The sequence below is a fragment of the Canis lupus genome, chromosome 37, assembly GCF_003254725.2.
Source record: "Canis lupus dingo isolate Sandy chromosome 37, ASM325472v2, whole genome shotgun sequence".
NCBI classification, from domain to species: domain Eukaryota; kingdom Metazoa; phylum Chordata; class Mammalia; order Carnivora; family Canidae; genus Canis; species Canis lupus.
This window is the reverse complement of record NC_064279.1, coordinates 8165400-8181671: the sequence shown is the minus strand read 5'-3', so window position 1 is coordinate 8181671 and position 16272 is coordinate 8165400.

Sequence of the window (16272 nt, the reverse complement as noted above, 5' to 3'; positions counted from 1 at the left end):
TGGAGCCGCGGGAAGGCCGCCTGCCTCTCCCCCGGCTTGTGTGCTCTCACGTAAGTGAAATTAAAAAAAATAAAAAAATAAAACAAGATTAAAAAAATAAAACCTCTCAAATGTTTCTAGTTGTTTTGACTTTCTTACTGATAAACTTGGATCAACTACAAGTGTTATTTCTTAAACTAGTTTATACAGTTCCTCTTAAAAAAAAAAGATACAAAAATTCCTATTCTTACCATCAAATTTTGTCAATGACCTAATCGTGTCGAAAGACGGGTCGTAAGTCAGGGCCGGGCCCTCGGCCTCGTCCAGGGGCGCCGCCTTCCCCGGGGCCGCACACGGGCCGTGGGCTCCTTCGGGGGCGTCGGGGAGCCCCGGGGCCCTCGCGGCGCTGCAGGTGCGGCCCGGCCGAGCCCAGGGCACGAGGCCAGCGGAGGAGGTGCGGGGGGGGGGGGGGGGGGCAGGCGCGTGCGCGGCAGGGACCCGACGCCAGGGAGCCAGGGGTCCGGGTGTCGGCGCCACCAGGGGGCCCGGGCGAGGCCGGCTCTGCCCCGGGGGCGTCAGGCCCTCGAGCCCGCGTCCGCCTCGTCTCCAGCCCCCGCAGGACCCACGTCTCCAAACCCAGGCCGCCCCGAGTCCTCGGGGTCCCCGCCTCCGGGCCCTTCGGCGCCTGACACGCGGAGGAGCTGCCGCTGCCCCGCACGCGCCCCGTCCGCCGACGCGAGGCCCCGGGGCTGCACCTCCGCGTGCTCGAGCCCCGGGGGTGGGGGGTGGGGGAGGGAAGACGAGGTCTCGGCGCCCCGAGACGCAGAGGAGCTGCCGCTGCCCTGCACGCGCCCCGTCCGCCGACTCGAGGCTCCGGGGCTGCACCTCCGCGTGCTCCGGCCCCGGCCCGGGTGGTGGGAGGAGGGTAGGGGGGAGGGAAGAGGGGGTCTCGGCGCCCCAAGACGCGGAGGAGCTGCCGCTGCCCCTGCAGGCGCCCCGTCCGCCGACGCGAGGCCCCGGGGCTGCACCTCCGCGTGCTCGAGCCCCGGGGGTGGGGGGTGGGGGAGGGAAGACGAGGTCTCGGCGCCCCGAGACGCGGAGGAGCTGCCGCTGCCCCGCACGCGCCCCGTCCGCCGACGCGAGGCCCCGGGGCTGCACCTCCGTGTGCTCCGTGCTCGAGCCCCGGCCCCGGGGGGTGGAGGGGGCACTGCTCCCCGCGGTCAGCCGCCGACCCGGCCCGCTGGCCCCGCCGCGCCCCCGCTAGGCCCCCCGCTTTGGGGGCGTGGACTCGCAGGCCGTGCTGCCCGGTGACCAGTGCCCGCAGCGCCAGGCCGCCTTCGCCACGGCGAGGGGGGGGGGAAGGACCGCGCCAAGCCCCGCGCTCCTGCGGACAGTCCGCCAGTCAGGCCCACGGTGTGGGGGGCCCCACGGTGTGGGGGGCGCCAGCGACCAGGGGGCAGCACGCCCTCCATCAGCTCTCCCACCAAGGCACCCAGGGACACCCCGTGACTTCCTCATCCCAGTCCAGACCCAGCCCCCGACAAGAAGGGTCTGCACCCCAAGATCCAACTGGCCAGATTTTTGGCCCAAACCGAGGCCCTGGGGAAGGGGAAGCCGACAGAGGCGGCCCAGAAGGAGCTGCAGGCCGCGGGAAGGAGTGCGGAGGGCCTTGAGAAGCTGTTGCCACCACACAAGGCCTTTGAAGGACATCACCCAGCCAACTCTACTGGGTTCCCCAAGCTCACTGCCCTGCATTCCGGGAGCCTTGACTGCCATGTGCGAGCAGAAGATCTTCATTCCAGGGGTCACCTGGAACATCAACAGCTCTGACCAGTGGGGGGTGGAGCTGGGAAAGCAGCTGGACCAGCACACTGAGCCCGAGCTTGATGGCAGTGGCCCAGTCACCTGTCACCACTCCTCCACCAAGGGGCTAATCAACTCCATCCAGCGGGAGCGTGAGGCCAGAAGCCAGGAAACTCCTGCCCGCCGCAGTGCCTGTTGTGACTGGTCCTTCTGGAATCTCCTCACCAGCCTTTCCCAGAGCACCCCCTCTGCTTGCGGGCTTGGAGCACAAGCCCTTTGGGGGAAGCTGGTCTGGAATTGCCACCCCTGCCCATCCACATCCACGTACCCTCTGTTTTACCATTGGCTGAACTGTTTCAGTGCAGCTGATTTTTCTGACCACGTTCACTTTGTTCGTGTACCAGATAGGAAAATAAAGATGCCACAAAGGAGGGAAAAAAATAAAAAATAAATTAATTAATGCTGTTGACAACATACCTTGAAGTGATGGAAATATTTAATTTGGGATATTTCATTCCACTCAATATGTTTACTTTTAAATCTTTTTGGTTCTTGAACACCAGAAAGATGTTAAAATTCCTGGAGGTTTTGAATAGTTCATAACTAACATTAACATTTCATGAAACCAAATAAATGCAGTTTTGCAAATGATTCTAAAAACTTAATAACTTGGGAAGGCACCAGCTTATTATGCAATTAGCAGGCCAAAAACTTTCTCAACTAATAACTCTATAAGCCTGATTCAAAGATCAACTCCATTTTTCAGGAGAAACACAACTACATATGGCCTTCTGGACAAGTTTTCCTGTTTTAACTAGCCTTTCAGATTTCTGTGTTTTTTTGTGTGTTGAGTAAAAAATAGCCCAAGTACTAAAACCAAGGCAAAACTTGGCACAAAATTTAGCTGATATGATGAAGCTACTGTATCTTTAGTGCTGTCATCACCCACAATCAAGAACTCAGGTGTTGTTGCCAAAGATAAAACCAGAGTCTAGCTATTTGGTGACATTTCATAATTCAACCCTCCCAAATTGCCTATTTTTTTTCTTCCCTTCATTCACTCACTCAATGTTTGTTCACCATCTAGTGTCACAAAGCACTGAGAGGGAATACAGAAATAAACGGTCATGAACCTAAGGGCACATATTATCTTACTTTCTAGTAGTCTTGCAATACCAAATTATCAACCCAAGCAGAATAACTTTCTTTTTTTCCATAACTGAGAGCAAAGAAACCTTCAGGAAACTGAAGATAGGCCTGTACCAAAATTTTAAATAAACAAGTCTCCAGAGGCAATGGACATAAGAGCCTGAAATGTGATTAGAGAGACACTAAACACAAAATTGCAAAACTGCCAAGAAGTATTCTATTCTGGTTGACTTTCAAGAAAGCAACAAGGAAGCAAGCAGATCACCCAAGCAATAAATGCTAAGACAAAAACCACCTGTATATTGGCTACTTTATAGTTCACGAATTTCCTCTAATTTAATCTTCAGGTAATAGTACTTTGGGCAGTGCCTGTCGTTTTTTTTTTTTTTTTTTTTTTTTTAAGCAAATGATCATTTCTTTTCCTATAGTATCTTCTGTCTCCACAAACACTAAGTTAAAATGACAAGAAATGTTTTCTGATTTATTAGTAAACAACCGACCAGAAACATTAGCTTTTAGGAAAGATTAACAGCATTGCACTGTAGAAGCTGTCATGTTAATTTAAGGAAAAGCTATTAGAAATGTTCATTCTTTGTAACAGATCATTCAATAATCTTTGCCTAATGGATGGGAAGCTAGTATAAAACACCTTTAGAAATAAAGCAGAGTAATCAAGAGGTTGTGATGTTTTAGTCTAAAAACTTTAAAAACTACTTTAATATTGTAGCTAAATACTGAATGTAGGGTATTTAGTTGTGATTCTTTAATTTTATATAAAATATTTTTGTTCAAAAATCTTAAATCTGTATTGCATATGAAATCAAATATTTGATAAAACCATTTCTCACCTGATTTTTGCAGATGTACTTATTTTTTTCTGGAGACAGCTGCCTATCTGTATAAACAGATACTCTTCCTAAGTTCCAAAACAACAATCAAATAATAAGAATATGGGATTTTCTCCCGTAAATGTGAGAGTGATCATGTTTACTTTGGAAGTGGGAAAATAAGTCAATGATAAATAATTTTTTTTCAGTTACACAAGAAATTACAGACTTAAGAACTCTAAAATTTAAGTTATTGCTTTTCACCAAAAGTTACACTGCATATTCTAGAGACTAAATGTTTAATCCATCTACCCACTTCGATTTCAAGAGTTTTTCTTTCAAATCCTTGATAATATGTTCAAGCAAATTAACTTCTTCATTCTTGATAGCAATACCTAAGTTCATCCATCTCAGACATTAAATTTCTGAACTCCTGTTTAGAGATCAGGTTCATGTCCTTCTAAAAACCCAGGTCAATGCAATATTTCCATTCCAAATTTGTTCCTCTTATGATTACAAGGTTGAACAACATGTGAAATCTGAATCTATAAATGTTTCTATTACACCCACATTTGTTACATAAACAATGATGAATCAAAGTTGTACATATTTGTTTGGTTGATCTATTTTTATGAGCCTCTGAGACCAGAATCCCTATACTTTACCCAATTTGTTTTCATAGATACAAATCAAAATTCTTTCATTTGGAAAGAAATTAAAATATGCTAACTCATAACATATCAACTTTAACCTAGTTTAAAGATATTCAGGAAATTAATCAACATGAAAAAGGCAGCTTCCGGAATGTAGAAGTTGAATACAACCTATTGTAGACCGTTAATTGGAACACCACCAGCAACAACAACAACAACAACAAACAAAACGGTGTGTGTGGGTGTGGGGGGGGTGTTCTATAAATTAAATCTAGAAAACTAATCTGATATTATAAAATGGAACAGAATCCTGGGAGACTAAGTCATCTAGGACGTGTCTACCAGTGTATGAAATACACTTAGTACCAATGAGTTGGCGTGTGTGTGTGTGTGTAGCAGAACTATGTGCAAGGTAGGTCAAAGGCAGTTTTGCTGGTTTTCCCCAGCAGAAGTCTTCCAAGCTGAGCAAGACAAACCACACGGCACAAGAAAATAATTAGAACTTCTAATGTTCGTGTTTACTATTTATATAAAATGAAAAGGAAATAAAGTTTTTTAATATTCACATTTAGGTTGACACTAGTGCCCTTGTTTGGTCTCTTTTGGTGGGTAACATGTGCCACATAGTATTCACAACATTTGGAAGAATCAGAGTGGGTGGCAGAGGAACACACACTCATTTGTGAGCTCTCAGCAGACTCCAGTGGACTACAGTGCTTGAGTGCTCAATACAGTGGATTTACATATTTTATTATCAAATTTTAACTAAACTATTTCTCACAAAAAGAACAATGGCTTAAAAGATTATTACAAAGGGGGCCTATGTGGCTCAGTCAGTTAAGCATACAACTCTTGATTTCGGCTCAGGTCATGATCTCAGGGTTGTGAGATGGAGCCCAATGCTGGGTGTGGGGCCTTCTTAAGATTCTCTGTCCCTCTGCCTCTTAACACAAAGCAAGTAGAAACAAACAGCAGGAGAAAGACAGTGCTGCCATTTCTCTTCTTCCTGTGATGAGCTTGCCAGCCACATGTTGGGGAAAAGCAACTTCTGAGATGATGTACGGCCCAATTTTTGCCCTCTTCAAAAAGAGTATTTGAAATATAGATTTTTATCCACTATTGTGGATAATGAACCTCACCTTATGGGTATAGTTGGCCTTGTGATGTTGCCTCATGTAAGTAGTACCCTATTTTATACAATATTATTTTAAATTTGAATTTTTATTTTACATTTTGTTATAGTATTAAAATATTAGGTATGCTATTAAAATATGTATTAATTAAAGTAATATAACAACATATGTAGGGCGGAGGGTGGGGGTGACGGTGACGGGCACGGAGGGGAGCACTTGATGGGATGAGCACTGGGTGTTATGCTATATGTTGGCAAATTGAACTCCAATAAAAAAGTAAAAATAAAAATAAAATAATGAATTAAAAAACATATGTGATAGTAATGTAACAAAAACACATGCATTTATTGAATGCTTCTGCTCTAAATCTTTCTCCTGAAGTGGGTCCATGATCAACAGATGTCTGTGGCCCAACTATAAGATTAAATAAAACAGCTCATAGTTTACCTATTGAAATACATCATAGAAATCTCTACAAATCCGTACTTTTAAGAAAAGCAAACCAAAAGAAAGCAGAGAGAGGAGCAATGAGTACACTGCTGTTACCTGAGCTTCATTAAATTGGTCTATTGTTCTATTTAGACCAGAGTATTTATGTTCATGTTCAAGATGGTTATAATACAGTTGTGTAGTAAAGAAGGGAGGAAGGGATATGGGGAAAGAGGCAAGGAAAGGAGGGGTGGAGGAAGAAAATGCAGGCAGGAGGGAAGAAAGAATAACAGAATGAAAGACAGGATAGACGAGGAAAAAAAAAAAAAAAAAACATAACAAGCACCACCCCTGTAAGACAGGTGATTGTTCTTGCAACCACTGTCTCTCTAGGAAACTGGGAAATGCCTCTGGAGCAGTGGGATCAGAGCACTAGGGTCAGAGCACCGGGATGACTGGTGTTCTTGGGCCCTTCCTACTTATCCACCCCATCAGCCTTGCTAACCTATCACCTTCCACAGGAAAAGCTCTCTACTTCTAAGAGCTTATTTTCCCTTGTGCCACAGGAATGAGCTAATGGCCACAGTTTCCATTGCAAAGTAGATAGGAACAAAGTACAAAATGGTGAGTAATTTATAATAAGGGTAGATTAGGTCTTTAAATAGTAGAAACCTTCATGTGTAATCTTTTTCCAAACATAGAGCAAAGCTTCAGCACAAACTCTGCAAAGAAAAATGTTTTATTTGTTCATGAGAATGAATGAGAATGATTCTGTAGGCAACAATGTGATGAAGAGCAGCATCTGGGAGCGCTACAGATATCTGCCCAGTCAGAACAGGTTATAGTGAAAAATGTACAATATTTGATTTAATATAGGATGGACAATACTACCCATAATATGGGCATCAAGAAGTAATTTTTAAAATTTTCAAGACCTCACAACATGCCATAGACGATAGCTTTTTATCTCTATTTGGGTTCCCTTTGTTTCCACAAGGTTAGAACTGATGACCAATCATCTCCAGTATCATCTTTTACGTGGCCTCCCTGTCCTCGATTTCCTCGCTTCAACCTATTTTCATAACTATCACCATAATAACCTTCCTGAAGTGTTTTTATTCTAGGACTCTGTCCAAAATTCTCCAGTGGGTGCTTACTCCCTACTCAATTCTTCAGTCTGGAACTTAGCAACACATTCCCAACCTATCTTTCCAGGATTATTATACCTCGTTCCCCCATCATTTGACAAAGTGGTCCCCCATTCCCTTGGTTTAACTCAAACACTCCTCCATGCACTAAGTCCCTGCTCCTCCCAGCCATCCCCATGCTCCCTGCCTCTTGACTCATCCCAGTTCTTTGTCTTTATCAAGGTCCATGCTCTTGGCCCCATAAGGCATGAACTCCAAACAAGGGACATGATCTTGTTAAATAGCTGAATCTCCAGCCACTGGAATGCTTCCAAGCAGATCATAGGCTCAGGAAACAGCTGTGAAGGAACAAAGGAGGGAAGGAGGGAGGGAGGGAAAAAAGGAGGGAAAGGCATGCCTAGTATTATCAGTTACTTATTTCCCTCCTGACCTAATCAAAGATGAGACCAGTGCCTGCTACTCATCAGAGTTCCTACAGATCCTACATACTGATTTGTGTATGAAAATCATACTCTAAATTCTCAGTTGAATCAAATATTATAACCTTTCAATGCTTTAGAAAATTAAAGGGGCGGAAGGAAGGAATTGGCTTCAAAGAGCAGATTCCATTTTTAATAGCATATCCTTCCAAGTGATGTGCATGTAAGCGCTGGTCTGTAAGGCCCTGCTGGGAGGTGGGCACCATGGTCATTCTGACAGGGATTTTGTTCATCAGTTTATAGAGCCTCAGTTTTGACCTCACTCAGAAGGGACACAAAGTCCAGCAATGATATCATCCTACGATATCCTCAGTGAAGTGCAACTCTCTGTCCACTATGTCATCTGTCTTAGATTTGCTTAAACCAAAGACAACCCACCTGTTAGTCATTTATGAGGATAGCTCTCCCTTTTGCAAAAGGAAGGTTTTTAACCACCAATAGTCCTGATCTTATTAGAACCACTGGGTCTTTCTGCTATAATTACATATCTGAAAAGAAAGTATCATGCCATATTTTGTCACTTTAGCTCCAGTTTAAAGTGGATTATTTAACCTTTGTTAAAGAACTACTTAACTTCTATTTTGATACTTGGGAGCCCTAGTTAAAGGGAAAAATTACATTCTCAAGCCTATCTACCTACTATTAGTCTACGGTTTAATTATCATTAGGGATTAGCAATCAGTAAATAACTTTTTATTAACAGAAGCTAAAAAAACAGTAAGAAATTACTGTTTAATAATACTATAATAAATACCATGTTTCATAGCAATTTACTTTTAATTAAATTTAGTAATAAGTATTTTAGGCCAGTACAATTTTATTATCTTTATTATATTTTTTAAAAAGTATATACCCACACATAATTTGACCACAAGTGATTTCAGATATTATACTTTTTTTTAAAAAAATTATTTATTTATTCATGAGAGACACAGAGAAAGAGGCAGAGACACAGGCAGAGAGAGAAGCAGGCTCCCCTACAGGGAGCCTGACATGGGACTCGATCCGGGCACTCCAGGATCACACCTTGGGTGGAAGGCAGGTGCTCAACCGCTGAGCCACCCAGGCATCTCATGTGCTCCCTTTTTTAGATGGCTGTATTATTATCACAGAGGCTGCATATAGGATATCAGCATTATAGAGAAAGAAATGTCTCTTCAAGATTTGACTGCCTCAGTGGTCTGTATGCTTCATTTGTCCACACAACCTGATGAGGAAACAGTAAACCACAATTCCTCACAGCAGAATGAAATAGGGCTTACAGAGTGGGATTTCTCCCTACACAGACAATTCAGAATTCTGGTAAAAGCCAGTGTGAAGAGTTATGTGGCTGTCAAATAGCCCCTAAATTTTTACATTTGTAAGCAAAATCTTGCTCTTCTCAGGCTAAGCAAACACGCACCAAATTTACAGTTTTGCTTCTTAAAAACATCATCAACTCCTTTGTAGTTGGATCTTATTTTGCATACAGCATGATAAAAATAATTGTGTTTACAAGTTCCCTGAGATTCCTATTGGTAAATCATCAGAGTTACAGTAATATGAGAACTTTCCACTTTGTGTTTTTTCAGCATGTGTCTTTCTTCACAAGAAAGTTTCTTACCCCTAAGAAATAGCCTTCTGTTGCCATTCCATATTAATTTTATGAAACATAAAAAATACATTTCATGTGTCTCCTGAGAGCTTCTAGGTAAACAATGAAAATCAAAACAAAACCTTGGTAAAAATCACCAAATAAAAACTTACAACTGCTTAAAAGTCACATATATACTTCATGTGTTTTTTTATTAGAATGTCATAAATGGCTTCTAATTAGTGAATTTTATGGCAACCACCTACTAATTAACATCTGGCCCTTTGGGGAAAATAATATATATTACCTGAGCTCCTCAAACACTCCTTACCTGTGAGTTGGAGACCACATAAAGATTCAGTAATTCCGCAGTGTGTACAAATTAAAATTGTCCTGTACTAATGTTAATCTATCTTAGAGGTTTTTGTTTTTTTTTATCTTAGAGTCTTAAACATAAAGAGATTAAAGAAGCTCAAAGAGACTGAGTCAACATGAAGGCTGAAAGGCACATGGTAGAGGGCTGCAAATGTGCATTCAGAGGCCACATTTTTTGGTTTTGGAATGCTAGCTCCACAACATTTTTACCAAACTCACTTCTTAGTTTTCTTGCCCCAAAATGAGCACAATAGTAGCACTTATTGGCTACTGTGAAAGTTAAATGAATTAGCATTTATAAAGTACTTAGAATAGTACCTAGTAAATAATAAAGACTAGATAAACATTTACTTAAAATATTTTACTATGGATTCCATATGGTTCTGACTAAAAGACATTCTAGAAAAAACAAAACTATGTAGACAATAAGATCAGCAGTTGCCATCACTGGAGAGAAAGGAGAAGAATAAGAACAGAGAAGATATGAAGGGCAGTGAAAATACTGTGTAGAATATGTCTGATGGACATGTGTTATTATGCATTTGTCCAAACTCACAAAATGTATAATACAGACACTGAAAACCTAAGGTAACTACTTTAGGTGATTATAATGCTCCAACTTAGGTTCATTCTTGGTCTAAAAAAAGTTCTAGTGAGTGATGTTGATAGTGGAGGAGGTGGAGCATGTACGGAGGTGGAGAGTGTAAAAGAATCTCTGCATCTTCCTCTCAATTTTATTATGAGCCTAGAAAATACTCTTAAAATTGTCTTTTTAAAATAAAATTAAATAACTATGAATGACAAAATAAAGTGTGAACAACTGTGAGGAAAAAAAGACTAACATCTGACAAGATAACACTTCAATAAATGGTATGTGAAAGAAACATATGTAGGTAGAAGAAACAAATAAACCAATTAAAATAAGGGCAGAGGACCTGAACAGACATTTTCCCAAAGAAGACATACAGATGGCCAACAGACTCATGAAAAGATGTTCAAGATCATTCATCATCAGGGAAATGCAAATCAGAACCATAACGAGGTATCACCTCACAGCAGTCAGAATGGCTGATAGCAAAGGATAAGAAATAACAAGTGTTGGGGAGGTTGTGGAAAAAAGGAAATACCCATACCGTGTTGGTAGGAAGGTAAAATGGTGCAACCACTGTGGAAAACGGGATGAAATTTACTCAAAAAAATAAAAATAGAAATATTGTATGATCCATTAATTCCACTACTGGGTATTTGCCCAAAGAAAGCAAACACTAATTCAAAAAGATATATGCACCCTATGTTTTTTGCAGCATTATTTATAATAGCCAAGATATGGAAGCAACCCAAGCATCGATCAACAAATGAATAAAGATGTGGTGTGGTGTGTATATAGACTATTACTCAACCATAAAAAAAAAAAAAGAATGAGATCTTGCTATATTCAACATGTATGAACCTACAGGATATTATGTTAAATGAAACAAATCAGAGAAAGACAAATACCATAGGATTTCACTTATATGTGAAATCTGAAAAATGAAACAAATGAAAAAACAAGACTCTTAAACACCGAGAAGTAGTGGTTGCCAGAGGAAAGGTGTATGATTGAAACAGATAAAGGGGATAAGAGGTACAAATGTCCAGTTATAAGTCACAGAGATGAAAAGTATAGCATTGGAAATATAGTCAATAAAAATATACTTATGTAGAAGGGTAACATTTTCTCAAACTAATTCTTTTTTCTGTTACAGTTTTATTATCTTCTCAAGCCTCCACTCTGTTAGATACAGGGAAGATGAGGAAGTGGTAGTGAAGATACAAAACTTGCCCATTCATTGTGTCTCCCCATCTTTTCCAATTTAAGTTACCTGCTTCAGATGATCATTTTGGGTGAGTAAAGATTTATATGTTTTCTTTCACCTTCTGCTGCCCTCGTATCAAAAGAAAGCTGTCATGTGATCTCATGGCAATGGCCAAGGAAGAGCCAAGGCTACTGCCCACTGAGGTGTTTCCTCCCCTCCTGTGTCTATGCTAAAGGCCTTGACATCCTTGAATACTTGGTGATGTACCAGTACTCTTTGGCCTCTCAACATAAAGGCATCCACAGCTGTTAACTGCTGGTCCTGCCATTGCCTCTTCCTGACCCCTCATCACTGCCCTTGCCTAACGTCACTAGGGCATCACACAAATATATTTCAATCCCCTACAGACCACACACAGGATAAGAAGCTTGAACACCCTTAGTCCTACTCCTCCCTACGCAAGAGCTGTTCTAATTGTCTAAGTCACATTGCACATGGCACAGAGAAGAGTGCTTGAGAAACTGAACCATTAGCTCTGGTATTGTCTGATTTCCCCAGGTCTTTCTAAATGGTTCTACAGCTTTTTCCCCTTACTCAAAATTTAGTTTCAAGACAGGTGCAATGAGGATTTCATCATAGAATTTTCTTATCCTACCTGACCTTCCTCTCTTCTTCCCACATTCCCTTAAGGAGGGAAAAGATAGCATTTTTCCCCATTCCACTTTGTAGGGACTCCCTTGTGCCGTGTCCCCAAGTCTAGCTACCCCTAGTTTATAATAACCTTGAGGCTTATATTCGCCAGGCTCAGCTCTTGTTAGATAAGCAGAACACAACTAGAAACCAGAGATCACCAAGCTCAATACCTTTTTACCTATAAATTAACTTTTCTAAATGGAGATACCAAAATGCCTGGAAAAACAAACACAAATGTATTATTCTTTCATCACAAGTCTTTGCATCTACATAGTATTTCACAAGTTTTCAGACAACTTTCACATGTGGCATCTCATTTTAATGTGATAGCAGTGTAGTGATATAGGCAGAGTGGGGATTAATACTCCTTTTTTTTGTGAAACAAGAAACCAAAGATCAGGGAAGTCCAGATCAAAAGGCAAATAAATAAGAGATGGATCCAAAATTTGGGCCTTCTATATCACGCTTTAGTTCCCTTCAGTATCCCATGCTTCCAGCTGCTGCATCCAAGAGTCCCTTCCAGCTGCCCTCGACCTCAGGTTTGTGTAGGACACCAAATTGCAAATGGAGAAGAGGAAATCTTTGTCATCAGCAATTTAGAAGAGTCTATTTTTTCATTGCTAAAGTTTCTAAAATAACCATTTAAGCAACTCAAAATGAGTAGTTTCCTGCATGCCTACTTGTATACCCCTTAAATGTACAAATTAATCATTTATTTATAAAAGTGATCTAAAGAGCACCTGGGGCACACAGTGAAATCTGCTCATTTCAGAGCATACTCCAGAGAGACAGCATTCATGGGAAGACTCTTCCAGGAACAAAAGAACAGACAAATGCCATTTCCCTCCCCTGCCCCTCAGCATAAACACAGAGCCACCTGCAGGAGCCAGCATAGCACCTAAACTAGTTACCTAACTTGCTTACACTAAGCCTCACCCCACTGCACTCTGCTGGCAGTGCCCTTGCCTCAGACCCAGCACAGCAGGCCTCCTCTTCCTGATGTCCAACCCCCTGCCCACACCATCCTCTCCCAATGCAGGAATTTCACAGAGCCTTAGTTTTGGAGGTAGTGGTGATGGGTCTCATTTCACAAGCACACCAGATCACATCTAGTTAAAATGTACCACATTCAGGCCAGGGACCAAACACTACCCACAACAGGCAAAGAGAGGCTCTGCAGATGACTCGCTTAAAGAATAAAGTGGACAGGGCAAAACAGCAGAGCCCACAGAGCACACATTGGAGACACTCTTGGAAGCACCAGGCCCTGGAGAACAAGGGACACTGCATGGCAGGGCACCACAGAACCTCTTCTTCATAAGGCTATAACTCTCAATGATAAGACATATAGCTGACTTTCCTAACACAGAGCAACAGGCACAGAGACTTAGACAAAATGAGAACACAGAAATTTGTTCCAAATGAAAGAACTGGATAAAACCATGGCAAGAAATCTAAGCAAAATCGACACAAGTAACATGCCTGATGAACTATTTAAAGCAATGGTCATAAGGACACTCACTGGACTGGAGAAAAGAATAGAAAATATCAGCAAAACCATCAATACAGAGATGAAAAAAGAACCAATCAGAGATAATCAATGCAGTAAACAAGATTAGAAATACTCTCAATGCAATGAACAACAGTGTGGAAGAAGCAGAGGAACAAACTAATGACCTAGAAGACAGAATAATGGAACATAATCAAAGTGAATGACAGAGAGAAAAAAAAAGAATTATGCAAAATGAGAATTGACTTAGGGAATTCAGAGACTCCTCCAAACGTAATAATGTTCATATTATAGGAGTCCCAGAAGGAGGAGAGAAAGAGAAAAAGGAGCAGAAAATGTATTTGAAGAAATAATAGCTGCAGACTTTCCTAACCTGGGAAGAAAACAGATATATAGATCCATGGCACAAAGGACCCCCAACAAAATCAACAAAAGCAGATCCACACCAAGACATATTATAATTAAATTGGCAAAATGTAGTAATAAAGAAAAAATACTATAAGCAGCAAGACAAAAGAGGACATGTACAAGGGAAATCCCATAAAGCTAGGAAATTTGCAGCCAAGAATACTCTATCCAGCGAATCCATCATTCAGAATAGAGAGAATGTTTCTCAGACAAACGAAAACTAAAGGAGTTCAAGGCCACTAAACCAGTCCTGCAGGAAACATTAAAGGAATTAAATATTCCACTCTGAGTGGAAAAGACAGACCAAAAGTGACAGTATGAAGGTAAGAAACACAAAAGCAGTAAAATGCACATTCCTATAAAAAAATCAGTCAAGGAACTCACAAAATAAAAGGAGGTAAAAAATGACAACCCATACCTAAAACATAGGGAGGGGTGGAGTAAAGAAATAGGTTTAAACTTAAACAACTATATGAAGAAGAGATTATATATAAACCTAATGGTAACCATCAAAAGCCACTAATAAGTATGCAAAGAATAAAAAGAAATCCAAATACATCACTAAAGAAAATCAGCAAACCATGAAAAACAAGAATCAGAGAAAATCTTCAGAAATAATAAAATTACAATAAGAATATATCAATAATTACTTTGAATGTAAATGAACTAAATGCTCCATCAAAGCCATAGGGTGACAGAATGGATTAAACAGGAACACCCATCTACATACTGCCTCCAAGAGACTTATTTTAAATCTACAGGTATCTTTAGGTCTAAGTGAGGGTTTGGAAAAATAACTATCATGCAAATGGATATCAAAAGAAAGCCAGGGTAGTGATACTTATATTGGACAAAATAGACAAGAACAAAGACTGTAACAAGGGGGGGGGAGGGAGAACACTCTATCTTAATAAAGGAAACAATCCAATGGCAAGATATCACAATTTTAATATTTATGACCCCAAAATGGGAGCACCCAAATATAGGAGAGAGTTAACAACAAACATAAAAGATTTAATTGATATTAAACTAATATGGGATTTTAATACCCCCTTTACATCAATGGACAGATTATCTCAACAGAAAAGTCAACAAGAATGGCTTTGAATGACACACTGAAATAGGTGATTTAACAGATATTCAGAACATTCCATCCTATAACAGAATATACATTCCAGCGCACACTAAACACTCTCCAGAATATATCACATATTAGCCCACAAAACAAGTCTTACAAATTCAAGATCAAAGTCATTATTATGGATGTTTTCTGACCATCACACTATACAACTAGAAGTCAACCAAAAGAAAAAATCTGGGAAGACCACAAATACAGGGAGATTAAATAATAAGTTACTGAACAATGAATGGGTCAAGGAAGAAATCAAAGAGGAAATTTAAAAAATACATAGAGATAAACCAAAAATGAAAACCCAAAGGTCCAAAACCTTTGGGACTCAATAAAAGCAGTTCTAAGAGGAATGTTTATAGCAATACAGGCCTACCTCAGGAAGCAAGAAAAACCTCAAATAAATAACCTAATCTTATACTTAAAGGAGCTAGATAACAACAAAGACCCTAAAATCAGCAGAAGAAAGGAAATAAAGACTAGAGCAGAAATAAATTATACAGAAATTAAAAGAAATAGAACAGATCAATGAAACCAGGAGCTGGTCCTTTTGGTGAGGGGCGGAGTGAGGGGAGTATCAATAAAATTGATAAACTACTGGTAAAACTTAAGAAAAAAAGAGAAGGGACTCAAAGCCACAAATGAGAGATGAGAAGGAACACCACCACAGAAATACAAACAATTAAGAGAATATTATAAAAAACTACATGCCACCAAACTGGACAACCTAGAAGAAATAGGTGAATTCCTAGAAACATATAACCTACTAAAATTGAAACAGGAAGAAATAGAAAATCTAAACAGACCCATAACCAGCAAAGAAATTGAATCAACAATCAAACTCCTGACAAACAAAAGTCCGGGACTGGATGGCTTCACGGAGGATTTCTACCAAACATTAAAAAAGAGATAATACCTACTCTTTTCAAACTATTCCAAAAAATATCAAAGGAAAGAAAACTACCAAATTCATTCTATGAGGCAAGCATTACCTTGATACCATAACCAGATAAAGACACCATTAAAAAAATTACAGGACAATATCTCTGATAAACATAGACGCAAAAATTCTCAACAAAATACTTGCAAACCAAATCCAACAGGATGTTGAAAAACTCCTTTACCATGATCAAGTGGGATTCATTCGTGGGTTACAAGGGTGGTTCAATACTCCCATATCGATCAACG